The sequence below is a fragment of the Sabethes cyaneus genome, chromosome 1, assembly GCF_943734655.1.
Source record: "Sabethes cyaneus chromosome 1, idSabCyanKW18_F2, whole genome shotgun sequence".
Classification (NCBI taxonomy): Eukaryota; Metazoa; Arthropoda; class Insecta; order Diptera; family Culicidae; genus Sabethes; species Sabethes cyaneus.
In genome coordinates, this window is record NC_071353.1 from 16,780,867 (window position 1) to 16,793,589 (window position 12,723).

The 12,723-nt window shown below is 43.6% G+C and overlaps 1 protein-coding gene and 1 long non-coding RNA gene across 2 annotated transcripts in view; one reads left to right on the forward strand and one right to left on the reverse strand.

The window, feature by feature from the left end:
• The window catches only part of LOC128732596 (translational regulator orb2), a 414,401-nt gene that overhangs the window by 34,718 nt on the left and 366,960 nt on the right, over positions 1 to 12,723 (reverse strand). The gene's annotated exons all lie outside the window — the stretch shown is intronic.
• On the forward strand, positions 333 to 5,188 carry LOC128732597 (uncharacterized). Its single transcript, XR_008411818.1, has 3 exons — positions 333 to 685; positions 3,777 to 3,923; positions 3,987 to 5,188. It is a non-coding gene; the product is annotated as an uncharacterized LOC128732597 (long non-coding RNA).

The following is a 12,723-nucleotide window of genomic DNA, read 5'->3' on the forward strand; positions in this document are numbered from 1 at the left end:
CTTGGCGAATCACTGGGCGAGCACCAAATTTAAGAATGGAAATTCAATTAACAGTTTGTGGATGCTACCGGTGCAGCGGTCGTGGGCCCACGCAATAAAACTAGCCTTGCCATCTACCTACATTCCGCTACAACCGTGGGCTCTACCTACGCCGCGGAAAACCGAACCACCACCTATCACAATGGGTGCTGTTTTATGTTTATGTATGCCGACAAGTCGTAAACAACCTACGGTTCATTACACAGCTGGCCATTGTTTGTCCAGAGTGCATCCACGGATGCAGCCTACCGCCAGTGAACTGCATTTCGGTTATTCGTGCATGAAATTTCGCCCTAAAAGGGTCTCGTTGAAAACGTTTGAAAGCAAGTATTTAGCTGGGTAAAGTCGTGCATAAAAGTTGGTTTTGTTATAATGCAGAGGATTCGTTTCCCGGAATTACATCTGTAGACATTAATTGCTTACTAGACTAGTCCGAAATGATTCAGAGGCCCGTAATCAGATCGCTACGGTGTTGGAATAGTACCGAAATGGCACGCTAACAGTTAGTGATATTAGTGAATCAGCAGGAACTAGGCACATTGTTCTCTGTTTCAATAATGAAAACGGATAGCATTATTAATGGTGAAACTAGCCAGTTTCCCGAGCCAACGTGCCAACGTAGAATAGAAATCCAACTCCTGGAAGGGTAAGCAAATCATTAAAATTTAGGTTCACAGCAGTCGGAAATTTGAAAATTCTCTTGCAAGCTTATTGGTTCGAAACAAACACAGCGCATATCATTTCATCGTATTAAATATTATCCCGACATTTGAAACGTATCCTCTCTCTGTCCAGTGGAAATCAGTTCATGCAATACTTCGCACAGCAATGAATTTCTCCCAGATTACACCTTCAGGAACACAGTCGGTGCACCGGCTCCGGGAGCCGGGTAAGCGTGAAACACGGAAAGCTAAACTGAAATAATAATAATGATTGCAATGTATTACTTGCCGGCTTGGCCGCGCTAAACCGGAACATCTGCTCGTCTGTCGATATGCAAATCTGCCACTGCCAGCCAGCCGTGTAGTAGTTGCGATAGTAGCGTAGGAGTATGTAGATAGACTTAACATGTGGCAGCAATGCTTCGCGTAACATCCTCCCGAGCTTCGGATCATGACAGGGAACAAATAGTGTTCTTTTTTTGTTGTTGTTGTTGTTGTTGTTGTTGGTTGCAGAACCAAACGGATACTGGCACTGTGTTTACGACCTGCACACCGAGAACGAGGGAAGAACACATAAACCGGGCAGGACCGCCGGTGTGTGTTGCATGCCGCCAGAGCGGATTACTTTTAGTGCTGGATTCGGATATATTTATAAGCGTTAATGTAATATCTCAACTAGTAGTGCATTTTTTTTAGACTGCAGGAAATTTTTTTATTATTCCACAAACCCGGACTGTGGTGCTGAATTTTATGATTCTATTCCGACGGGTGCAAAATTTATGGATTTTTCAACTATTTTTGTTTCCAATTCGAGGTTGTCTATAACTCCAACCAAGTCTCAAGAAAATCGCATATCCAGCTCGTAACTTATGGTAGAATGGTTTATCCAATACCTCTATTAGATAGAATTGATCATCAACTGACAGTGTAAAATGGTATATTCGATGGAGTTGAAAAAATTAATACAAAATTCATACCAAATCAGCAAAAGTTATTCTGGATCAGTTCGCGAATCTGGGTGGAACATTTCCGCTTTTATATGCATTTCAACGTAACCCTCCAGCAACGATGACAGTTGATTAACCGTTCCCTCCAAGAGGATGCCCTACTGTCGATTTCACAACTCCCTGTAAGCGGATTTGTATCGATCCTACAAGTCGCAGCGTGTGGCAACGGGAGAGCATCATCGTCGTAACAAAAGCGGAACTGCATCCCAGTTTGGCTGCCATTTTCACACAGCACCACATCGGGTGTAGCATCGATAACAACCAGCCGATAACTAGGCAAGTCCTTAACAGGAAGAGGTAAATTACTGAAACGGACCACTAGCTGAGTCTAGCTTCACCAACAGCGTCCTAATAGGCTTACGGTCGATGCATGTGCCAGCAAGCAGGGGGGGGGGGGGGTTTAATGATTGAGGAAAAACAACTTTCGTCTTTAGCGCTATTCCACCAGCTCAGGTTTAATAACGAGACCGAAGGAAGAAGGCCGTTTGCATGACGTTTAACATTTCACCACCTAAGGCTCTACTACTACCAGCTCTCGGTCTATTTCTCGCATCAAGAGAAAAACGCTCATATGTGATGCGGCAGAATGAATCGTTCCACCAGGCACAGGATGGATGGATGGCTGGCTGGCTGGCTGGCTGGGCTGCATCTATTCTACATCATTATAGTCATCAGAACCGGAGCGGTGGAGTGGTGGCATGACGGAAAAAATATCCACCCGGCACCCAGCACCATTCAGCTGCACACCATGTGGCCTCTCGTCCCTCTCGTCGCCACGGCTGGCGCTAGTGGCATATGACCGATATCATCGACGCAGCTGAGTGTATAAATCCTTCGTCACCCACCGCACGCAGCGTGGAACGAGATGGGGACCAATAAAGCACATAAGCATCGTATCTTGTACTAAGTAATGAGGTTCAGGAGCATTTTTCGCCTGCGGTTGTCGATTCGCGAACAGAGACGGAGAAGATGAGCATTACTTTGATAGCAGAAAACAGGGAATGTTGAAGGACGATGGAGCAGCATGGGTATGTGTGAGTTTTCCAATATATTTTCTAAATTTGATAGTAAGTTAGTAGAAAAGATGACATAGTGAAGCCCTTCAATTGTCAAATACTGGTTTTGATGCGTGCTAATTACGACTGCTTCGTTCCGGATTGCGGTAGAGTACAAGAAGCGGTGTGACCTTCTCCTCCCAAAAGCAACCTCAATCGGTTGTTCTCGTGTTAAGTGCTTTTATTTCCTGTGCGTCAGCGGTTCTTTTGTCCCACTGGAATCGTGCAGCCTCGCTTACAATGCTTATAGTAGATGGTGTCCAACGGGATTCGACTCTATTCGTGATTCGTGGTTGGACGGACGGGACTGATTTGTTTGACGTTTACAGGTTCGCAACTAAACACGCAACTCGCACGTAGAACAAATTGTGCTCTTTGTCAAACGATGACTAGGATAGGGTAGAATCCCAAATACCGTTGTACGAAGCTAAGAGCTGTCATAGAATGATACTGAAAGAAGTGACTCGAAGCTTGGAGTACCAATAATTTGCCTCATTTGCAATGATTTAATTCACATCTTTGCTTGTCTTAACTGGTAAAATGGGACCAGAAAAGCTGGTCGTTTGTCTGCACCGACTAATTGTTAGAATTTGGGATACGGAACAGCTACCGGAGGAATGGAAAGATGGGGTTATCTGCCCTATCTACAAAAAGATACGATCACCGTTCTCAATGCCGCTTATAAGGTGCTGTCCCAAATCATTTTCCGCCGTCTATCACCAATTGCGAATAGATTTGTGGGAACTTATCAAGCCGGCTTCGTCGAGGGTATGAAATGGGGAAGGCAAATGAGGAGCGTCCAATATAGCTCTAGCCATCCCAAGCCCCTGCCTAGCGCCTCCACGTGGCCATACCTGGTAATGCTCTATTGAGTAGCCAAGCTAGGAGGCGCGATGCTGGGTGGTTCCCGGCTGCCTGGTCTCAAAACCGCGGTTTTGGGCAGACGACGGAGCTACACGACCTAGCTAATAGGTACGCCTAATAAGTTATTTTAATTATTTTTTTCGTTTCAGCTTATGAAGCATCTCCTGCTATATAGTAAAAACTTTGACCAAAACGAGTTTTAATACTGCACATGGATACCAGAATGAAAAATTAAATTAACTATTAGAAGCACTTATGGAACCTCAAAGCACGCTATTCCATACGAAGGACTGCTGGTGAGATTGTTCTAATTTTACCCATATATGCCACATTTCATCTTAATATCATATTATTAACAGTATTATTATTGATATCATAAATGTGGAAGACTGGATGATGGAGTGGATTGCCAACCTGAATCCTTAAGGTCTGCAGCAAATATGGCACTTCTCAATTTAAAACAAACAAATCATCACGTGGGTTAAAGTTGGTACATCGAAATTGATTATTACATGGAAGTATCCTAATGCTGGAAGGCGACTCTTATAACCCCGGAATGCGCACAAGTGCCTCTGCTTGTGGGTCCGCACAATCCCTTTTGGCCCTTCTGTAACAGCATTAGTGTGAAATTCATTTGATAATCAAATTTGGATCTCCTGTAATTCTACCCACATACATTGGCAAGTCCTTGAAATGATGATGGCTTTCCCCTACTACTACTACTACTACTACTACTACTACTACTACTACTACTACTTATCAAGCCGGCTTCGTCGAAGGTCGGTCTACAGTGGATCAAATATTTACACTGCGGCAAATCCTCCAAAAGGGCCGTGAATACAGAGTTCCCACGCATCATTTATTCGTTGACTTCAAAACCGCATATGATACCATCGACCGGAAAGAGCTATGGAAAATCATGGACGAGAACAGCTTCCCCAGGAAGCTCATCAAACTGATTAAATCTACGATAGATGGTACACAGTGCTGTGTTCGGATTTCGGGTGGATTGTCAAGTTCATTCGAATCACACAGAGGGCTTCGTCAAGGTGATGGTGTTTCATGCCTGCTGTTCAACATAGCGCTATAAGGTGTTATCAACCGAGCGGACATCAACATGCGGGGCACGATATTCAACAAATCTAGTCAATTCGTCTGCTTTGCCGATGACATGGATATTATCGGCAGAACATCTGTGGCGGTGGCTGAACAGTACACCAGACTAAAGCGTGAAGCAGAAAAGATTGGGTTAAAGGTAAATACGTCTAAAACAAAGTACATGCTGGCCAGCGGAACCGAGGCCGAACGACACCGCTTGGACAGTAGTATACTGATCGACGGCGATGAGTTTGAGGTTGTCGATGAATTTGTCTACCTTGGCTCACTGGTAACGGCGGACAGTGATACCAGCCGTGAGATTCGGAGGCGTCTTATCAGCGGAAGTCGTGCTTACTATGGGCTTCACAAGCAATTGCGGTCGAGCAGACTAAGTCCCCGTACAAAGTGCACCCTGTACAAGACGCTTATTAGACCGGTTGTTCTCTACGGGCATGAAACATGGACAATGCTCGAGGAGGACCTGCGAGTGCTCGGAGTTTTCGAACGACGAGTGCTAAGAACGATCTTCGGCGGCGTACAGGAGAACGGAGTATGGAGGCGGAGGATGAACCATGAACTTGCACAGCTCTATGGCGAACCCAGTAAGCAGAAGGTGGCTAAAGCTGGACGGATACGATGGGCAGGGCATGTTGCAAGAATGCCGGACAACTACCCTGCAAAGATAGTGTCCGACTCAAATCCGGTAGGAACAAGACGACCAGGAGCGCAGCGAGCAAGATGGCTAGACCAGGTGGAGCGAGATCTGGCGGAGAGTACCCGGTGTCCGAGGAATTGGAGAGCGGTAGTCCTCAACCGAGTTACATGGAGAAACTTTGTTCGACAGGATTTGTCTTAGGACGGCAAGCCACCTAAGTAAGTAAAGTAGCTTGTCTTAACTGTGGGGAAATATTGTTGGAGATTGTACAGTGGCAACTCGATTAACAATAAAATTTATTTCATACACCTTATGATTACGTAATTCCTTCAATTCACTTAAAGTTTTCCTCTTATATATTCACTAGAACTAACATTGTTGTTGTATTTACGTTCTCTCTTAGACTTTACCAGCCTTGAAGGTTTGTTTTCGAACCGTTTTGCCATCCTCGTTAGCGCCTGCACTCTATGTTAGGAGCGGCTCATGACAGTGTCTGACCAGGAGCGGGAGGCTGAATTAAGGAACGTGTCCCTAAGCAGTCATAAAGTAATATGAACAATCGAAAAAATGGACTCAGACCAATCGGCATGGACTCACGGAACAAAACAAGAATGTGGAATGAAAGCTTGGTACCTGTAATTGTGGTCTGTAGAATTTTGTGGGTGATGGTAGAAAGGTAGGTATCGTGTCACTACACGTGCTTTGTCGTAAAGGCAAGAAGGTGTGTAAGATCTGTGGCAACAAGGCCCAATGTTACCACCGTTCTGGTGCCACCAAGTCGTTTCTTCCCTACGAAGGTAGATCCGACAAAAGAAGGAAGTGTTCTATATACAGCTGAAGACAACGCCTGACAGCCGCGCATTACCAGGAACATGAACGTCTAGGTCGATAGCGAAGTGAAGCAAAGATAGCAAAAAGCCACCCTAGAGATCTAACCAATAAACCATAAACCAAATTGGCCACGTTCTCAGCAATAACAGGGTTTTCTCGAATATTACTGACATCCGCTCCCTACGAGTTGCGGATTCCGTCTCGAACCATTATATAGTAGCAGTAAATAAGTGCACAAAGTTCTAACCGGCAAGGTGCCGAGAACTACATGCGTCTACGGGACATGAAGTAGATGACGAGTTCATATACAGATATTTCAGGGAGTAGTGATAGAGGACCATATTTGACGAAACTACGCATATAGTCAAATCTCAATTGTTACAGAGTTATTAAATATTTTTAGTTTTCGATTCAGTTTGCCTTAAATTAGCTCTGGTACTTTGCTTTGCTAAACTTTGCTAGCTTAGTCAATTCTGTTACTTTCACTTGAGGGCTGAGAAAATTTTGTACTGAAAATTGTTCTTAGGAGGTTTAAGGTTTTATATGATTTAGTAACTTTTTAGAGGCAAAAGGCTATGAAATGAGTGTTTCTCACGGCATTTTTATCGAATTTCTCCTAAAAATGTGTGATAAAGCTGATTGCTGTTATTCACCGATTTAAAGCCCTGGTACCGCTTCCCAATGTGTTCTTTGACGTAAAACGTCTATCTCTTTTAGTTTAGTTGCAATTTCATTTTAAACGTATCGTATTAGGTGTTGAATTAGTATCTGAAAACTGCAAGAATTCATAAATCACGCATAGCACACTAGATTACCGCGTGCAATGAACACAGTCTGACACGTATGAAAAACAACAACAATGTTTTTCATAAATTGAGGGTTCGCCTCCACTTTTTCTTGCATAATCACGCAAAACTCAAGCCGCTTAGTTTCATTTGCTGGCAGCAGCTCTTGAACCTGTACTGTGGAAAGGATGCATTTTTACCCGGTTCAGCACGTTCCACACTTCCATGCTGACAAGGGACTGTTCCGCAATTTGCCTTGTGCTTGTCTTGAAATCATTTTCCACGATTCCCAAATTCTATGGTCAATCGCTGACGCCACTTGCTGATGAAGCTGAGGCTTCCCTCGAAGCCTCGTAGAAAACAACGTCCCTTCTTGGAAGCGACGGTGCGTTGTCATTGACGTCCCTGAATTAAAATCATTGTGCAACAGTACGAACATTGCTAGATTTGTGTTCACTTATTTACATTAGGTTGCCGACGATCAGAAATTGTGCAACCATACTCCTGCTGGGCCGTCGTTGCTACGCAATTAGCGAAGCCACAACAAAGGTGAATGTCCGCGAGTGCTTCCGGAGAATACATTTTAATAAGACTGCGATCGTTTTCAGAACCGGCCCAAGAAGTCAGTTTCGTAGTTTTTTTTTTTCAAATGGGTCTAACCATGTCCGTCGCACGCGGTGATCTAGTGTGCTATGCGTGATGTATGAGTTCGAGCAGTTTTCAGATTCTAATTCAACACCCAAAGTCATTTGGGGAACAGTACCAGAGCTTTAAATCTATAGCTATAAAGAAGGATTTCTGTCTGTCTGTCTGTCTGTCTGTCCTGTGTTCCTTATAGAATCAAAAACTACTGAACCAATCGGCGTGAAAATTTGCATGTAGAGGTTTTTGGGGCCAGGAAAGGTTTTAGTGATGGTTAGAGACCCCTCCCCCCACTAAGAGGGGGGGCTCCCATACAAATGAAACACAAATTTCTGCATAACTCGAGAACTAATCAAGCAAATAGAACCAAATTTGGCATGTGGGTGTTTTCGGTGACAAGAATTTATTCTAGGATAATTTGAGACCCCTCCCCTCTTTATAAGGGGAATTATAACTCCTATCCCCTTTAAGAGGGGGGGGGGGGGGTTCCATACAAATTTCCTCATAACTCGAGAACTAATCAAGCAAATGGAACCAAATTTGGCATGTGTGTGTTTTTGAAGACAAAATTTTTTTCTATGATGAATTGGGACCCCTCCCTACTTTAAGAGGGGGGGGGGCTCCTATACAAGCGAAATACAAATTTCCTTATAACTCGAGAGCTAATCCAGCAAATGGAACCAAATTTGGCATGTAGGTGTTTTTGGAGGCAAGAATGTTTTCTATGATGAATAAGAACCTCTCCCCACTTTAGGAGGGGGGGCTCCTATACAAATGAAATACAAATTTCCTCATAACTCGAGAACTAATCAAGCAAATAGAACCAAATTTGGCATGTGGGTGTTTTCGGTGACAAGAATTTATTCTATGGTAAATTGAGACCCCTCCCTCTTTATAAGGGGAATTGTAACTCCTCTCCCCTTTAAGAGGGGGGGCTTCCATATAAATTTCCTCATAACTCGAGAACTAATCAAGCAAATAGAACCAACTTTGGCATGTGAAGGTTTTCGAGGGCAAGAAAATTTTCTACGGTGAATTAGGACCCCTCCCCACTCTAAGAGGGGGGGGCTCCTGTACAAATGAAATACAAATTTCCTCATAACTCGAGAACTAATCAAGCAAATGCAACCAAATTTGGCATATGTGTGTTTTTGGAGACAATTTTTTTTTTCAATGATGAATTGGGACCCCTCCCCACTTTAGGAGGGGGGGTCCTATACAAATGAAATACAAATTTCCTCATAACTCGAGAACTAATCCAGCAAATGGAACCAAATTTGGCGTGTAGGTGTTTTTGGAGGCAAGAATTTTTTCTGTGATGAATTAGGACCTCTTCCCACATTAGAAGGGGGGGCTCCAATACAAATGAAATACAAATTTCCCCATAACTCGAGAACTAATCAAGCAAATAGAACCAAATTCGGCATGTGGAGGTTTTTGGAGGCAAAAATATTTTCTACGGTGAATTAGGATCCTTCCACACTTCAAGAGGGAGGGCTTCTACACAAATGAAATACAAATTTCCTCATAATTCGAGAACTAATCAAGCAAATGGAACCATATTTGGCATGTGGGTGTTTTTGGAGGCAACCATTTTTCCCATGATGAATTAGGACTTCTTACCTTTTTAGGAGGGGGGGGGGCTCCCATTCAAACGAAATACAAATTTGCTCATAACTTTAGAACTAATCAAGCAAATGGAACCAAATTTGGCATGTGAGAGTTTTAGATGGCAGAATTTTTTTTCTGTGGTGTATTACGCCCCCTTTCCTTCCTTTTAAGAGGGTGGGCTCCCATACAAATGAAATACAAATTTCCTTATAATTTGAGTACTAATCAAGCAAATGGAACCAAATTTAGCATGTAGGAGATTTTTGAGCCTTGAATTTATTTTATGATAGTTAAAGACCTCTCACCCCTGTGGTAGGGGGATATGGACTCTCATACAAATAAAACAGAAATTTTAGCGAAACTCAAAAACTAATCCAACTCGAGAAATTCGAGACTCTTCCATAAAACATTAGTCAATAACAAGACCACAAAAACTATCTATAGTAACACTAGATCATTCAGGACGAGCCGGTCGCGAGTGTTGCCGGTGACCCGCCGTCGGAAGCGCCGCCCACTGGGGGGCTTGCAAAACTCGAGAAGTGACAAAGATCATCCGAGATTCATGATTTATGTACAACACAGGTTAATTTGTGGCAATACGAAGTTTGTCGGGTCAGCTAGTTGGTAAATAAAAGCAATCAATTTTATCACACATTTTTAGGAGAAATTAAAAAAAAATGCCTAGAGAAACAGTTAATTCAAAACTTTTTGCTTCTAAAAAGTTACTAAATCTCATGGAGTAGGAGGTGTAAGAGCAATTTTCAATTCAAAATTTTGTCAGCTTTCGAATGAAAGTAACAGAATTTAGCTAGCTAGCATAGTTTTTGTACAAGAGCTAATTTAAGGCAAACAGAACTCTGTAACAATTGAGATTTGGTCATAGGCGTAGAAGGATTTTTTTCGTCAACTGAGGTCCTCTATCACCCCCTGAATTATCTGCATTAAGCTACCTAACACCCTGTTATTTCGAATCTCCTGTCATCACCGACAACAACACGAGTAAGAAAATTCAACGACACATTCAAGTCGATAACCGGCCCTTTGATAACCCCCTGGCAGTCTGTACAGAGCTTCGACCAGAAGACTCTCAAACTAAAAACTTCACGGGCGCCTAATCTTAACCCCCCATGCCTGCCGATAAGTATAACTTCGGGGGAAAGGTGGTTCTATACACTGCGCTGTACACTTCTCGAAACATAAACCGATTCGGAAATGGCGACCGTCATAACGTTCATTCCTTCACAACTACCCTCGCAGGGTTCTGCCATACCTGAGGCTACTCCATGTTGCTTGACCGCCTACTTTCCCTGCACCTGTAGAGATGTTGATCGTCATGATTTCCATCTCCTTACGACCGCCCTCGCATGGTTTTTTATCGAGCTCAGCACTGCTCCGTTGCGTTCGTCACTCTATTTCAGTTCATCTGGCAATACGTGAACCGATTCAGAGATGGTGACCGTCATGACTTCCATCTCCTTGCGGTTACCCTCGCAGGGTAACCAAGCTTGGTTCCGTCGCGTTCCTCACTCCGCCCCCGATGCGTCTGTCGAGACGATGCTAACCGTGATTGGTAGTTCGCCGGTCATTTCTCCACTTCCACTTGACGGCATTTCATACGCTGTCGTCCCGTCACATTTCGCCCACTACATATGTTCTCCACGGTCAAGGGTGGTATCTTCCTTCGCACCACGGCAAATCGAGGACATACAAAGACTACGTGCTGTGGTATTTCTATCGTCTCTCTGCATTCCGGACAGAATGACGTCGCTGCGTAGCCGAACCGGTGCAGAATTACCTGAAGCGACCGTGAGCCGAGAGAAACTAGGTCAAGTCAGTGGTACCCAAATTCTCCATGTTTCCTATTCAGCCAGTAAGAGTCGGCGCGTCTGCCGTATCCCACTCTTGCGACCATTTGATCGCCGACTCTTCCCTCACTACTTTCTGGGTAACTCTGGTGTTTCTTCCTCCGTAGCAGTCGTTGTCTTCCACAAGCATGATCCCGATGTGCATCGTTCCAGCGATAACATATACTACCTCCGACGATATTGTTCTATAAGCACTGACGACTGATCCAAGCTGGACCTCCGTACCGCAGTGTCGACGATGGTACACTAGCCAGCAGCCTCCGCTTGCTACTACTAGGCCCGTAACTATACGGCATGGCATAATTCTGGCTACCACATTGATAACCTACGTCGCCTTCTCGCAAGCGTAGTCGACGTGGCAGTTGACGTTTAACCGGTCGTCTATCATTACTCCTAGATGCTTGACAGCACGCGTTAAAGCAGTAATGTACTTTCCGAAGGAGATGACTTCGCGTTGTACAGCTTTACAGTTGCTAACTAGCTGGAGCTTTTTTTTTTCTTCGACAAAAACTCCCTAATTAACATTTTGTACAACTTTTTCTTGGGCTTTGTTCATGTTTGGCTTTAATTAAAAAGGATAAATTGGTTATTTATTGACCCACCTTAACCCTTTATCAGGCAGTGGCAACTATATTGCCACTAACAAAAATTTTTTATTTTGCTTCTATAATTATATTGATGTCATTATAAACGCAAAACAAATATTTTTCGTTGGTGGCAATTTTATTGCCACGGCCCTATAAAGGGTTATTGCATTTTTTTTGATATAACAAAAAAGTACTTCAAAAATCAAAAGACTTTTGTGAAGACACAAACGCAGAAAACTTAGTAGTTTCTACGCAAAAGATGATGCCCGCCTTTTTTTGAAGCCGTTCCACTGTGCGTCGGACCGAAGATGGAGCCTTGCGGAACTCCCGCCGTAATGTTCAAAGTCTTACACTCCTTAGTGGTCTCATAAACTAGTGCGTGATTCGTGAAGTAACTCCTCAGAATTCTGCATAGATATTTCGGTAGATACGTTCCATGCAGCGACTCGGCGATGGCCTCCCAACTGGCACTGTTAAAGCCCAACAAACATTTTTGTTTATTAGTAGCTTATTCACCTATTGTATAGCTAGAACCAATGGAACGAGAGCTTGATAAGCTGTTATACAACAAAAATGTTCTCTGGGAGGCATTTTTATGTCGATCGTTACAACGGCGCAAAAACGATCGGCTCTTCCTTTCTGTATGGACGACTTCTCGGCTAGTACGATTACTGTCCGAAAAGCATCTACCGAGGATTTCCCTTTCGGGAATCCGAACTGCATGTTTGACTGACCGTGTTCACCTTTTGTATGCCTTGTAAGTCTGTTCAGGACTACCCTTTCCAAGGGTTTCCACATGTATTCCGCAGACATATCGGCCTGTATGACGATGGATTCCTCGCAGGCTTTGCTGACTTCGGCAACAGCACCACCCAAGTAACAATTTAAGTTTTATAGCAGTTTTATAACGGTATTTATGACCAATTTTGGTTGCAAAAACACTAATGAGAGTGTAATAAAAACAACAGCACCACCCAAGTAACAATTTGAGTTTTATAGCAGTTTTATAACGGTATTTATGA